The sequence below is a fragment of the Momordica charantia genome (assembly GCF_013281855.1).
Source record: "Momordica charantia cultivar OHB3-1 chromosome 7 unlocalized genomic scaffold, Mcharantia_2.0 BLBB01000007.1, whole genome shotgun sequence".
Lineage (NCBI taxonomy): Eukaryota > Viridiplantae > Streptophyta > Magnoliopsida > Cucurbitales > Cucurbitaceae > Momordica > Momordica charantia.
Genome location: NW_028275165.1, coordinates 13,101,872 through 13,117,317, shown reverse-complemented (window position 1 = coordinate 13,117,317; position 15,446 = coordinate 13,101,872).

Sequence of the window (15,446 nt, the reverse complement as noted above, 5' to 3'; positions counted from 1 at the left end):
AGTATTCACCCTACACATCCGGTTCATCATTACATTTCCCTTCATCACTAGTTCCATCCACTAGTATTTTTTTGAAGCTTCAAGAAATTGACTGGTAAACCCTATATTCATCAAGGAACATATTAGATTGATAAACCTTGTTTTCCAAGGTTTGAAGATAGTTTTTTATGCATATTTTAGAGTGTAAATGATTCATTCGTACTTGTAAATTGCATAAATCTACATAATGTTATTGGGCTAACTAATACATGAGAATGAAAATTTAAAACTTTTTGGAGTAAATATAGTGTTGGGAAAAATAGTATAGATCAATCGATCCTCCTGTAAATTCTTCAAACATGAACTATTTGATTTTCCCCTTCCACAGGCTAACAGCAGATAAGTAAGTAACAATAACAAAGGAATAAGAGATAGGGATAGAAAAGCTTAACACCACACGGATTATACTGGTTCGCCCCTATCTTAGGACTACGTCCAGTCTTCTGCGAAAAAGCAGGTTCAACTGTAGTTGAGAATATTACAATGGAGATCTCACCCAAGATATTACTATCTTGCTTCTAAGTACCCTAACAATGGCTACCTAGGATTACACAATTGAAAATACCCTCACTAAAACCCACGGGATACAAAATCCTTTTTTCACACACTGCCCACAATCACTCAAGTCTCTCTTATTTGGACTCTGTATAAATGAAACCTTAACAAAAGGGTTCTATTTATAAGAGGTCAAATATCCCAATCCTTATAGGAAAACAATATTGTAATCCTTATAAGACAATAATATCCTACTCCTTGTAGGAATTGGTAGTAGTGTTTGAAAATCATTTTCCTTATAGGACACGGGTCATCTGTTTTGGCTCCATTATCCCAACATATAGTAGAAACTTACGTTTTTCACTATGCAAGTCAAAAAGTGCCTGGTGCTACTTTGCAAATTTTTTTGGAAAACGCTTCGTTCGAGTGGAGGGCATCACAAACATTTCATAGGTCAACATATTTAATCAAGTCGATGCTGTTGGGGTTGGCTGGAGTTTGGTTGAACAAAATTCCTCCATTGTAACACCTAATCCCTCCTTTTTTGATGGCTAGTTACACTACACAAGTTCCTAAAAATTAAAGGATTCTCATAGTAGCGGATCATTTCATTTTCAGCTTGGAATTGTCCTTTTCATCATTCTTCTTTAGTTTTAAGGTTTCAAGTTCTTAGTTTTGTAATTTTCTAGCTTTATTTACTTTAAGTCTTGTTCTAAATTTCTTTATATGCTCTCCTTTACATTTTTTTATTGTATTTCATCTATTTCAATTCCAATGCTGCCTAGCGAGTTTGATCTCCCTTAAAGCTCGAAAGAAAAGAAGTTTAAGCTAGGTGATGTACTCAACCTTACCAAAAGTAGCTTAGGCAACCCTTGTAAGAACAAGCATCTCCTAAACATACACACGACAACACCCAAGGGGATGAAGAAGGGACTTACCTTGAAGGTCAAGGATTTGGATAGAGAGAACTTGTTCTAGATCCAAAGTGAAATACTCCACAAGTTTGATCACAAACCTATACTTGCATGTTTCAAAGAGTTTTGTGCAACTAGATCAAGATGCACCAATGTTCACGGTTTTGGGAGCAAAGAGAAAAGCGCAAGGCTATTTTCATTCATAAATAATTCATCCGAGGAATATGCCTATAAATAGGCAACTTGAAAGAAAATCCTAATTAATCTTTAAAGTAAACCCTAAACTAAAACCTAAATTAATTAGTGGTCTAAGTTACACAAATTGAGGAGTTTCTCTAAATGGAACTCTAAAATGCATAAAACCCCATTCTTAGGCTTAAGGCCTATTAAATATATTACACGTGAAGTTCAAAAGAAGGTTGCAAGACTAATTACATGAAGACACGACTTTAATTATCAAATATAAATAACCCCCTAAAAGTTAGAGATCTCATGTTTTGTGTTTTCATGTTCCTTTGAAGCTTCTTTCTCCAAATTTTCTCCTTCCTCATGAAACTTGATAATCCACATGTTGAAGTGGAGATCCCATTCTTCATCGGCTAGCCCTCATGGCATAATATGCATTGCTTGAAGCATATCATTAGGGCGATCTCGTTGTTACTTTGAATTCTTTTTGTTAAAACAATTTTCATTAATGGTAAGCATTTTTTTTACTTCTACAATTATTTTATGCAATTTAATTATGAGTTGAATTAGTTTTTCAACCTCCATGTGAAATGCCTTACAAAAATCATTAAAATACATCACGATAGAAAAAGCCACAGGTAGTGCATGGTGCTACTGGTTAACCTCCCAACATACTTTATTAAGTGATTTCTTGAGTTGGCTGTTAAGAAGTTTTGCTAAACTATAGCCTAATACTTAAAAGGTTAGGTTGTGTTTAATAGTGCATTAATATGGGATGTAGCCTAAACATAAACACATAAAATATGATCATAAAAATAGGTGCTCAAACCCATAAAAGAAGAAGAGTTAGTAGTAATTTCTAGGTTGTAATCACGCATAGATATATGGCTAGTGGTTGCCTTAGGCTTTGATGTAACCAAAAGCGATTTGTGATAGAAGTAGAACTCAATTTCTAGTAGAAGTCAGATAAGCACATGACACCTTTTTCATCTTTATGTTGTTTCTTCTTAAATTAAGGCAAAAAGTAGAGGGATTGTCCTTAATCAGTAGCTTGATATTTTTAAAATCAAACCACTACTTCATCAACAACTATTTTTTAGACCAATAAAAAACCGATTGTGATATAATCTCTTCATAACATCTTTTTTGAATCAAAGTCCCTGTGGATACAAACTAGGAATACCTTTTCCCTGTCTTACACGTGGTAGTGTGTGCTTACATGCAACCTCTAATTGATAAAGATAGAGGCACAACATAGACCAACAATCTTTTAACATATATAAACCATTAGTGAGCTATGCATTTGAACGAGATGACACAAAAGCTACCTAATGGTTTTCAAATAAACTTCCATATTTGTCATATCCTCTTCTACACTAGCAAGCTGCTTATCAATATTGGCCACCTACTCAGCCAAGGTAGTCAAACTTGACTTGCACTTGCAATGATAGGAAGACTTTTTCTTCTTCTTTTCTTCAACTCGTTGTCCATCATCAAGACACTAGCATCGACATGATGCTCTGGTCTTTACTTTCCTTTGCAGGTATCAATTCTCCTGATGCCTGCTCCTCCTCAACATCCTCGTCTACTGATGGTGGGTCAGATACCCTTTTCATGAACCTCAACCATACTTTCGTCTAAACTAGCCTTAAAGTAACACTAACCTGCACATAATTACATACGAGTTAGGCCATATCATATGAATTAAAATTAGAATGAAAGTCTCGTATAGTTGTCCACTGGAAGATATCTCTCTCGATCACGACCCATGTAGGTGAATGATTGCACTTCCACCTGAGAATGGCGTGGGATAGCATCGAGATTTATAGGATGGGCAACCCACCAAGTCAAAGAAGAAATTGTTTCATACCTCTACAACTTTACCAATGTCTGAACTATACGACAAGACATCAATATTTTATAATAAGAATGCAAACGTTGAAGAGTTCAAATACTTGGAATGCCCATAGGAAACCATACAAACTATTTGTTGAGTTGGAACTGTTTTATCTAATTGGTAAAAAACTCAATCAATTCTCCTACTGACGAGAAAGAAAAAGAGGGGGGGTGTTGGGATTTTCTCTACCTTTAAAAAGATTAGAGACTCGTGCAAGCGCACACGGTCACAAGTAATACTCGGAAGTAATCCAAGGTCGAATCCTTAGGGACTTGTTGCTTTTCACAATTAAGTAATACAGTGAAATGGTTCAAATATACAATTGTGATTTAGGAATAAAAATGTGATGAAATGTTGTTGTTTGGAGTTTTAACTAACAAGCATTTAATGAAACTGAACGTCCTTGTCTCCTACCTTAGGTTTGATGCAAAACATGGAAAACACACTATGTTGGGAAAATACACCAGGTACAATTCCTGACTTTTCTTCGGATTTGAGTTCTACTCTTTCACTACCGCTTTTGGTTGCTGCAGAGACTAGGGTAACCCCTTTAAAATTAATTAACTTAGACCCTATGTTTGCATGCAATTTATTATTATAGATTTTAATTTCTTTCTACCACATTTTATAACTCTTATAAAATTTAAGAAATTAAAACTATAATCATGCATTGTAAGCATACATTAATATAACAATTATATTAACCAAAGTAATGTCATGTTCAATGCAACTTTATTTTCATCTAATTAATACAACACTTATATTAATTATGAAAATAAAACATGCATTCATACATTATAACATTTATAACTATATGATGCATGACCATACATACATACTATATATCAAAACATACATATAATGCATGTAACCTATGGTGGGATTTTAAAACTATATGGCACTTAAGCTCATCATATTGCTCCCTAGTCACCACCCCTCGGGTCTCGGGATCCGCAGCGGTAATGGGAGAGTCTTCCTCTCGAACAATGGAATACCCCCGAACTCTTCTTAGGGATGTGAACGGCTTCTTGGGCGTCACAACATGGCATCATCGGCCTCCACTCCCGCCTGCAAGCATAACTCAGTTATTAGTCCAGGAAAAACAAGAGGACCTACCATTTTCTCGGAGCAACTCCGTATCTTGTTCCTTATGAGCTCCCCAAAGTTGAACTCAATGCCTTTCATGAGAATGTACACCATCATCGCCCTATTGCGCTTAATGGAGGAATCGTGAGAAGTGGGGATCAACCGGTTCTTCACCACATACATCCAAACTGTCGCTTGCTCATTAATGTCAAGGGGCTTTAAGAAAGCTTCCTCGTGGTTGAGACGGTCCGTGTCTTATGTGGTCTACAAATAAGCCTACGTGCCTCCTCCACTTGCTCGTCCGATGGATGCACCAAAGTTTCATTACCTATGACATTAAAAACATCCAACAAACCATAGTGAGTATTAATAATGGAAGGCGAGAATTTTACCACTTTACCCCGTACTCTCACTACATCCCCTCGGTTTGGGTTGATGGTAGTGTAAAACTCTTTCACCAAGGCCTCGGATACACGCGTAGTTGGGGCAAACAACAACTCCCAATCATTATCCACAAGCCTTCTCCTAACATATTATGGCACCGGGTCTTGGGCCTCATCAAAACCTCTCTCAAGGAGGATATTACGTGTTGTGAAGTTGGGCCTCCTCACCTCCAATCTCACCCTTTTTACTCTTGATGATATTTGTTCGGTAGAATCAGGCTCCTCTTCGTTGGCCTCCTCAAGTGGCTCTTCTGCCCCTCTTTGCACCCTAGCCCTCTTGGCTTTTTTAGATGGACCAGCCTCAGCTTCTTTTTGGGCAGCCAAACGTGCTACAACGGCTCGGGTTCTAGGCCTAGAAATTGCGCCTGGCGCAATTTTTGCCACTTTTTCCTTCTTTTGTGTTTTCTTTACCACTTTTGTCAAACTCACCTCCTCATCTGAAGTTTCTGCAGTAGCAACAAAGTTTGGGTCAGAAACATTCAAACTTGACAAAGAAGGGGTCTTACCTTGTGAAGAAGAGGAAGATGATTCCTCCATGGTCTCACTAGGGACATCCACAGGACCGGATGTTCCTTCTTGCTATTTTACAGAGGGCTCCTCATCAACTTGCTGAGATTCGTGCACTGGAGTTCGTACTCTCACTTCATATTCAGAGATATCGTCATTTTCTTTTTCGTCCTCAAACTCATCTCCATGCACTTCTTGGGGTAATTCTCCAAGATCTTCATCCTCTCCATAAACATTCAATTGTCCTTGTGCTGCCCCACTGTTTCCATCATCCTCCAATGGATCCTCTCCCCTTGCTTCATTCAACGCCACCAAAATTTCGGCAATTTTTGACGTTGTCCTTTCCTATTCTAAATAATAAAAAACTAGGGGCTTTTTAGTAAAGATAGGATCTAGAAAAGATGAAGACAAAATACCTTGTAGAGTGGCCAGTGGAGTTTCATCCATAATTGCGCCAGGTGCAATTTGGCATTGAATTTCGACCGTGGCCGAATCTGAGTGCTCCAAGGGCTCCGTGTCGTGTTCTGAATCCCCACTAACCTGTTCTTGACCTTCAACATGCACAGCAACAGTAGTGGAAAAAGGGGGAGGGATAGACAGTTCTAAAGATTCGAAAATGGGGTTATTTTGAGAAAGCTTCATCCTACGACGTATACTCATGCTATTTAACTCAAGCTGAATCTCCTCACTCACTTTCTTTGAGTTTTCCATGAATTCTTGCCATTTTATGTTTAGTTCCTCAATTTTCGCATAAACTCTCTCATTCTCTTTATCCCTAATTTCGTTATTTTTACTGAACATCTCCGCTCTCTCTTGAAGTCTAGCTATTTCTTCATCTAAGACAACACATTTTTCCTTTAGAGATTGATTTTTTGAAGATAAACTTTATTGACACCTCCTAATTTCTTTTCACTAGAACCTTCTTTATTAACCCTAGCATCATTAGATTCCATATTAATTTTTTCAGAATTTGTACTATCTATGGATAAATTTCTCCTAGGGTTCATTCTTATAGCTTCCTCATATTTTCTTCTTTATTCCCTAGGATCAAAAACTAACTTTTCATGAGAAATCCTAGGAGGTTCAAGAGGAATCATACCCGGTTTGGTTGGTGGAGGCAACAACACTCTCTTCTTTTCCTTCTCTTTGTCGTGCGGCTTGGAGGAAGATGAACCTTCCATGGTTTCTTGAGTTTGCTTCACGATCGACAACGAAAATCCCTCCAATAAACCCTAAAGGTGCCGGAAAAGAGAGAGATGAAAGAGACTTTGAGATTTTTTGAGATTTCTTGAGAGAAGATTTGAAAACAAGTGAGAAAATTTTGGTAAAAATCGTGAATGGGGTGTTTTCAAATCCTAAGGCTTTTTGTTTTATGTTTTAAAACATATTAAAAACAAAATTGGGTTTAAAATTGGGCCTCTTTTGATTTAAAAACAACCTAAAGCCCATTTAAACAAAACCCACATCAAGCCCACGAAAGCCCTAACCATAACTAAAAAAAAATCGATTTTGTCTCTTAAATTGCGCCTGGCGCAATTTTGACGAGGGTCGGATCTTGATCCTGTAAAATTCAAATGCAAAAACAAAAATTAGATTTTGAATCTACATAAAAAAGCCTTAAAGAAAATGTAAAAATTTTGCAAAAAGAAGACAAAAAATATTTTACATAAAAGTGCCCCACAATTGTCCGAAGGACTGTTTCCACTGTTTTCTCATAGGTCTTTCAGTATTACAGAGGTTTTACCTCTGTCAATATACTCGCCATAATATTTCTTGACCCGATGTCAATTTACCTTAAAGATATTACCTTTAGAACCCTTTAAATCCACTGCTCCATGTGGATAAACATGTTCAACTACGAATGGGTCCGACCATCTAGACTTAAGCTTACCTGGAAACAACTTTAATCTAGAGTTAAAAAGCAAAACTAAGTTTCCAGGTTCTAAATTCTTGTCCATTATCTTTTTATCATGCCACTTCTTAGTTTGTTCTTTGTACATATTGGCATTCTCATAAGAAAACTGACGAAATTCATCCAACTCATGTAATTAGAGCAATCTCGCTTCACTTGCAGCAACATAATCAAAATTTAGTTTCCGCGTAGCCCAATATGCTCTATGTTCTAAGTCTAACGGAAGATGACATGCTTTACCAAAAACAATGCGATATGGGGACATGCCTAATGGAGTTTTATAAGCAGTTCTATATGCCCACAAAGCATCATCAAGTTTAATAGCCCAATCCTTCCTATTTACATTCACGGACTTCTCTAAAATTCACTTTATTGCCCTATTTGATACTTCTGCTAGTCCATTAGTTTGTGGGTGATATGCAGTAGCAATCTTATGGTGAATGTTATACTTTTGAAGCAAATTACTTACTGCCCTATTCAAAAAGTGCGTACCCTCATCACTAATCAAGCATCTAAGTGTACCATATCTAGTAAAAATAAACTTTTGCTAGAAGAGAGAAACAACCTTGGAATCGTTAGTAGGGGTGGCCAAAGCCTCAACCCATTTCGAGACATAATCAACAGCCTCAGAATGTAATTCTTACCGAATGAAGGTGGGAACGGACCTATGAAGTCGATGCCCCAAACATCGAAAAGTTCAACTTCCAATATTGGGTTTAAGGGCATCTCATGATTCCTTGTCAAGTTACCTGATCTTTGACAGCGGTCACATCCTTGAGTGAATATATGAGCACCTCGAAATAGAGACGACCAAAAGAAACCACTTTGGAGGACCTTTGCTGCAGCCTTACGTCCAGCAAAATGCCCACCATATGGTGATTTTTGGCATGCCTCTAGAATCTCCTTTTGTTTATGCTCAGCAACACACCTACGAAGAATATTGTCAGGTCCTAATTTAAACAAGAAAGGTTCATCCCATCTATAAAACCTAACATCATGAAAGAACTTCTTTATTTGGTGCTTACTCAAATCATTAGGAATTATTTTGCTCACCAGATAGTTCGCATAGTCAGCATACCAAGGGACTTCAGAAATAGCTAAAAGATACTCATCCACAAAATGCTCTTTAATCTCACAACTATCATGCTGTAAAGAAGATTCTAGCCTAGATAGATGATTTGCTACTTGGTTTTCTGTTCCTTTTCTATCTTTTATCTCTAAGTCAAACTCTTGTAGCAACAAGATCCATCTAATCAACCTAGGCTTAGCTTCTTTTTTAGCAAACAAGTATTTAAGTGCATAATGATTGGTAAACACTATCACTTTAGTCCCAATCAAATATGAACGAAACTTATCAAATGCCAAAAGTTCTTTCTCAGTCACAGTATAGTTCAACTCACTACTATTCAAAGTTTTACTTGCATAATAAACATGATGAAGAATTTTACCTTTTCGTTGACCCAGCATCACACCTATAGCCAAACCACTTGCATCACACATTAGTTCAAATGGCAAGTTCCAATCTGGTTCAATTATGATAGGTGCTGAGCTAAGTGCATTCTTAAGTGTCTCAAAAGCTTTCAAACAATGTTCATAAAAAACAAAGGGTCGATCCACTTCCAACAACTAACACAAGGGCTTAGAAATTTTCACAAAATCTTTTATAAAACGACGGTAGAAACCCGCGTGTCCTAAGAAACTTCTAACACCTTTTACAGTTGTAGGAGGGGGTAGTTTAGTAATCACATCTATTTTAGCCCTATCGACCTCAATTTCTTTTTTTGAAATTCTATGACCTAAGACTATACCTTCACGTACCATATAATGACACTTCTCCCAATTAAGCACAAGGTTAGTCTCTTCACACCTTTTTAAAACATTCTCTAAGTTCTCTAAACAAACATCAAACGACTCACCAAACACAGAAAAATCATCCATGAAAATCTCTACCGTGCTTTCTATCATGTCTGAAAAACTAGCTTTCATGTATCTTTAGAAGGTAGCGGGAGCATTACAAAGACTGAACGACATTTTCCGGAACGCAAATGTCCCATAGGGACATGTGAACGTGGTCTTTTCTTGGTCCTCTGGAACTATAGCAATCTAGTTGTAACCAGAATACCCATCGAGGAAACAATAGCATTCTTTCCCTGCAAGACGATCAAGCATTTGGTCAATAAAGGGTAATGGAAAATGGTCTTTTCGAGTTACCTTGTTTAACCGACGGTACTCCATACACACTCTCCAACAAGTCACAATTCTAGTTGGGATCAACTCGTTGTCGTCGTTTGTAATCACCGTCATACCACCCTTTTTGGGAACGCATTGAACCGGGCTAACTCAGTTGCTATCCGAGATGGGGTAGATCACTCCAGCATCTAACCATTTTATGATTTCCTTTTTGACCACCTCTTTCATTTTCGGGTTAAGCCTCCTTTGGCACTCGATAGAATTGGTGTCTCCTTCCTTTAGGATGATTTCGTGCATGCAAAATGTAGGGTTAATTCCTCTTGTGTCCGCTATGGTCCATCCAATAGTCCTCTTGTACTTTGATACTACAAAAGCAAAGATTCATGTTCATTAGACAAATATGAAGAAATGATAACGGACAAAGTATCGTTTAAACCCAAATAAGCATATTTTAAATGAGAAGGTAGGGGTTTCTTCTCCAATTCTGGAGGTTCAATGATGGAAGGTTGCAAGGCCTTCAAATCCACTATTGTCGGATGCAAAAACTCAGAACGCTCAAATTGGATTCTTTTTCTGCGGCCTCCAAATTTGCTTCTAAGTCTTCCACCATCATTTGCTCGAGTTCCTCCATGATTGCCCTTATTGTAGAGCACTCCTCGACTTCATCAGGGTGACGCATCGCATCGAGGACATTGAAGGTTACCTGCTCATCATTGACCTTCATCGTGATCTCTCCTTTCCTAACATTGAAAACCGTATCTCCAGTTGCTAAAAATGGCCTCCCATGAATGATCGGCACCTCAAGATCTACTTCACTATCCAAAATTATGAAATCGGCGGGAAAAATAAACTTATCAACTTTAACAAGCACATGTTCTATTTTTCCTTCCGGTTTCTTTATGGATCTATCAGCTAGTTGTAAAGTGACAGTAGTGGGACGAGCTTCTCCTATATTTAACTCTTTAAAGACAGAAAGAGGCATAAGATTAATGCTTGCTCCTAAGTCACACAATGCTCTTCCTAGGTTCTTACCTCCTATTGAGTAACAAATGGTGAAACTACCTGGGTCCTTATATTTAACAGGCAATGGATTCCCTAGAGCATCACTACCACACTTTGTTAAGGCTACTATCTCATGCTCACTTAACTTCTTATGCCTAGATATGATATCTTTTAAAAACTTAGTGTAGGTAGGCATTTGTTCTAAAGCATCTATGAGAGGTATATTTATATGCAACTGTTTTAAAATCTCAAAGAACTTCTTAAAATGACTATTCTGATTCTTTTTAACTAGCCTTTGGGGGAAAAGTGGAGGAATCTCTCAATATTACCTACCGGTGGAGTAGTGCTGGGCACTATTTGCTTACCTTTTTCTGCCTTCTTACCTTTTTCTTCTGAACTTACAGGTTCTGCTTTCTCTTCTTGTTGTGGATTGGAGGTGGATGCAGGAACATGTGTAACTGTATTAGTTCTTTCATCTGGAAGTGAGGGTCCATCATAACTTAATCCGCTTCTCGTGATAACCGCCTTACAGTGCTCATTTCCCTCACGATCTCGCTTCGGGTTCTCTGTGTGTCCAGGCAATGTACCTTGTGGTCCAGATTTTTGATCATTAGCTATTTGCCCCACTTGCATCTCTAAGCTTCTTATCGCAGCATCAGTTCTTGTCATGAACTCTTTCATCATGGCCTCTAAACTTGTGTTGCTACCACTTTGCTGAGTAGTATTTTGACCTCGTTGCTGATTGTACTGTTGAGGCTGCGACGCTGGTTGAGTTGGAAAACCAGGAGGAGTGTAGTTTTGCTTGTATTGTTGAGCAGATGCTTGTCCACTACTACTAGCTACTCCTTGGTTACTCCAGGAAAAGTTTGGATAGTGCCTCCATCGAGGGTTGTAAGTGTTTGAATACGGGTTGAAATTCCGCTAGGCACCTTGACCTACATAGAAAATAGACGCTGGATTAGCTGGACAGTTCTCATACAAGTTGTTATCACCACAATATACACAAGATATATCTGAAATTTGTAAAACAGGAGAGGGTTCAGGTATCGTCGAAATTGTGGTTTTGGTTTCCTTCTCCATTGTCAACTGCTTTAACATTTCGTTCATAGCCGCCATTTGGGCTTGCATTGAAGCTATTGTGTCTAACTCAAAGACTCCGGCTGATACTTGCTTCTTTGGTAATGACCTTCCTATTTCGCCTTGGTCATTAATGTCTGTCATTTATTCAAGATATCAACGATCTCATTTACCGACTTCTCTAACAACGAGCCATTGGCTGCAGTGTTCAACATCATCCTTGATGAACGATCCAATCCTCTATAGAATTATTCAATCTGCACACATGCGGGCAATCCATGGCTCGGGGATCTTCTAAGTAACTCCTTAAAATGCTCCCGAGCTTCTTGAACTGCTTCGTTATCCTTCTGTCTAAAAGACACAATGTCCTCTCGAAGGTCTGCGTTCCTGGTCAAAGATGGTACTTTGCCAAAAATGTCTCCGTCAGTTCCGCCCATGTGTTGATAGAATTTGGTTCCAACGCGTTTAGCCAAGTCCTTGCACCATCCCTGAGAGAAAAAAGAAACATTTTTAATCTTAGCGCATCCTCAAAGACACCAGGAAGTTGAAATACATTAGCTATTTCAATAAAGGATTTGAGATGGGCATAAGAATCTTCGTTAGTCAATCCTCCTAATTGGCCCATCGTCTGTAACATCTGAAACATGACTGGCTTGAGCTCGAACTGTGTGGCTTGGGGTAAAGGATTATTTATTCCTGAATTTAGGTTGTGGAACACATGAGTGACATAATTCTGCATGGCTACATCTCAATTATCTGCTAGAAAGATCGGATTAGGAATTTCTCCTACTCGGTTTGCTATTCCTTCACCTGCCATATCTCCATTCACAGGTGGATTTTGTGGCGGTGGAGGATCTTGTGGATTTCTATTCATCTTGATGGTCTCTTCTTCTTCAACTTCTTTCTTTTTTTTACTTTCTTTCTCTTTTCTCAACCTCTACTCACGCCTTTTCCTCTTAAGGGTTATTTCAATCTCTGGATTAAAGGTCAAACCAACCAGACCCTCTGCTCATACACAACTCCCATAAAGGTTAGATATAACAATTAAATCCAATGACAGAGGTACGCAACAATCACACAATAGAACAATTCACTTGAAAAGATTATGATTTGAAAACTTAAGTCCCCGGCAACAGGGCCAAAAACATGTTGGGATTTTCTCTATCTTTAAAAAGATTAGAGACTCGTGCAAGCGCACACGGTCACAAGTAATACTCAGAAGTAATCCAAGGTCGAATCCTCAGTGACTTGTTGCTTTTCACAATTAAGTAATGCAGTGAAATGGTTCAAATATGCAATTGTGATTAAGGAATAAAAATGTGATGAAATGTTGTTGTTTGCGGTTTTAACTAACAAGCATTTAATGAAACTCAACCTCCTTGTCTCCTACCTTAGGTTTGCTGCAAAACATGGAAAACACACTATGTTGGGAAAATGCACCAGGTGCAATTCCTGATTTTTCTTAGGATTTGAGTTCTACTCTTTCACTACCGCTTTTGGTTGCTGCAGAGACTAGGGTAACCTAAAATCATATTCCTATGTGTGATTACAATCCTAGAGAATATCCACCAACTCATTTGCATTATGGGTCAGAGGGCCTATCCTAGGACCATATTTTATGCGCTTATTCCTAAGTCACATCCCATATTGGTTTCCTATTATTTTACCTAACTCACATTTCCCAAGGTTGGGCTTTGGTGTATAAATCAAGTTCCCACTGGCCAAATGGAAAAAAGACGTAAAGATAAGTTTTTAGAAACCGACCAAAAAAAGTGCCAGGCGCAATCTGGCCAAAATCTCGAGCGTGTTGAAAATCAAATCATTTGACTAAGGCATTCCACAAGGAGGTTGATAACTAATTTAGAACATAATTCAATGAAAGTAAATGTATGAAAACATAAAGAAAGTATTTTTCATTGAATTTAAATGAATAAATAAGACGTACAAGGAGTTCTAGCTTGACCCTCTTCTCTCTCGAGCGTGAGGGGAGTTGAAACTCGCTAAAGAACTTTAAGATAACAGAATGAACAAAGAATGGAAGTAAGAACTCGAATTAAAAGCACTACGAAGGGTAAAAACGTGAAAAATGAAGAAATGAACAACTAGAACATGAAGATAAACTCTAAAAACGTATTCTACAACTAGAAAGCGTCTAAAAGAAGATGAATTGAAGCTTGGAAGGGATGATTTGCTGAGGGATGGATGACTTCCTTTTATAGCACCATAGGTTGGTTGAAACTCCCCTCCATTTTAGGTGAAAAATGGTTGAGATTCACCTAATCACCTCACTTTGACTTGGACTCACGGTTTTGAACATGTGGGAAATGTCCTCCTTGCTCTTCATTAATCAAAACGTGCGTCTTGATAAATTGCCCTCCAAAAATGCGCCGAGCGCAATTCTGCAAAAAAAAAGAATTTTGTTATTTTCTTCCAACTTTGACCGCATTTATCTCATATTTTTCTTAAAGTACCATAGTTTGACTTTTATGCAGAAATGATCTATGTATGTTCTACTTTAAGAATATGTGGTCCTTTTTGGCAAATAATAATGAGAAATGGGTCAAAAACATGGTCAAACAGAGCTACCGACACATGTTTCTGCAGTAAAAAGTCAACCTTAACAGGGGGGATGACAGCTTACTAGACTACGCAAAAGGTTTATTCTTTCCATAGATGCTCGATTCATTTCCGATATGCGCTTCTCTGCCATTCGGTTACACTCTGACCAATCTGTAGCACTCTCGAGCTATGAGAGCTTCCTTTCCCTAGTTCACCTCCCATTTACTTTAGTCTGAGGATCCTCGATATGTTGATCTCTTATTAGCGTTGGTAAACGTAAAGGGGCTAGAAAGAGAAGTTAAGGTCAGTAGGGAAAGTGGGGGTTTGGGAACAAATCCTATTCACACAAAAACTCTTCCTTTAGTCGAGACCCAACAATTGAGAATAGTGGATACTTTCATTCAAACTGATTTGAAGATTGAAGAATTGATGGTACTAGCAACTTCTTCTTTCCTCCTTTGATAAGGCAAACTTAAGACTTTTAATTGTTTTCTCGAACATCGTGGCGGCACAATCATAATTACAGCACACTTCCAAGTCATCCACAATTCATAACAAGTTTGTGCCGAACTTCAAATTCCGCTCTGTGCCTATCAACACGAGCTCTACAAAGTATACAATTGATGCCTTCACTGCATCCAAGTCATTCTAAAACTGTATCTCATTGTACTTCTTGTCCAAATCACTTAGTAACAAGTCAACGTTTCCATAAAAATACAAAGTCCTAAGCCTTGTGGAAAAAGTATCGTTCCTAATCAAAATCCTACCATATTTTAGGCTTGTAATAAGGTTAAACTTTGTTAAATTAAACAATACCCTATTGCCAAATACGTCCATAATAATGATGTCAGGTCTACCTCCGTATATAATAGGTTGTATATAAGTGACGAGTTAAGTATGAGGTCCACATGAAGTAAATGCCCAAAATTAGTCTTCCTTAAAAGCTATCTTGTCGGGGGAGGGGTAGTTTCTTCTTAAATGCCTTCACCGTGCTCCCTATGTGGGATAGATAGGTCAAATTGGCAGAGCAATAGCTTGAGGGAGGGATATTATGTACCATTTATATCTTATATACCTAAAAAAAGAAAGAAACATATGTATGAAAGGATTAACCAGACACCAAGAAATAATTATGGAAA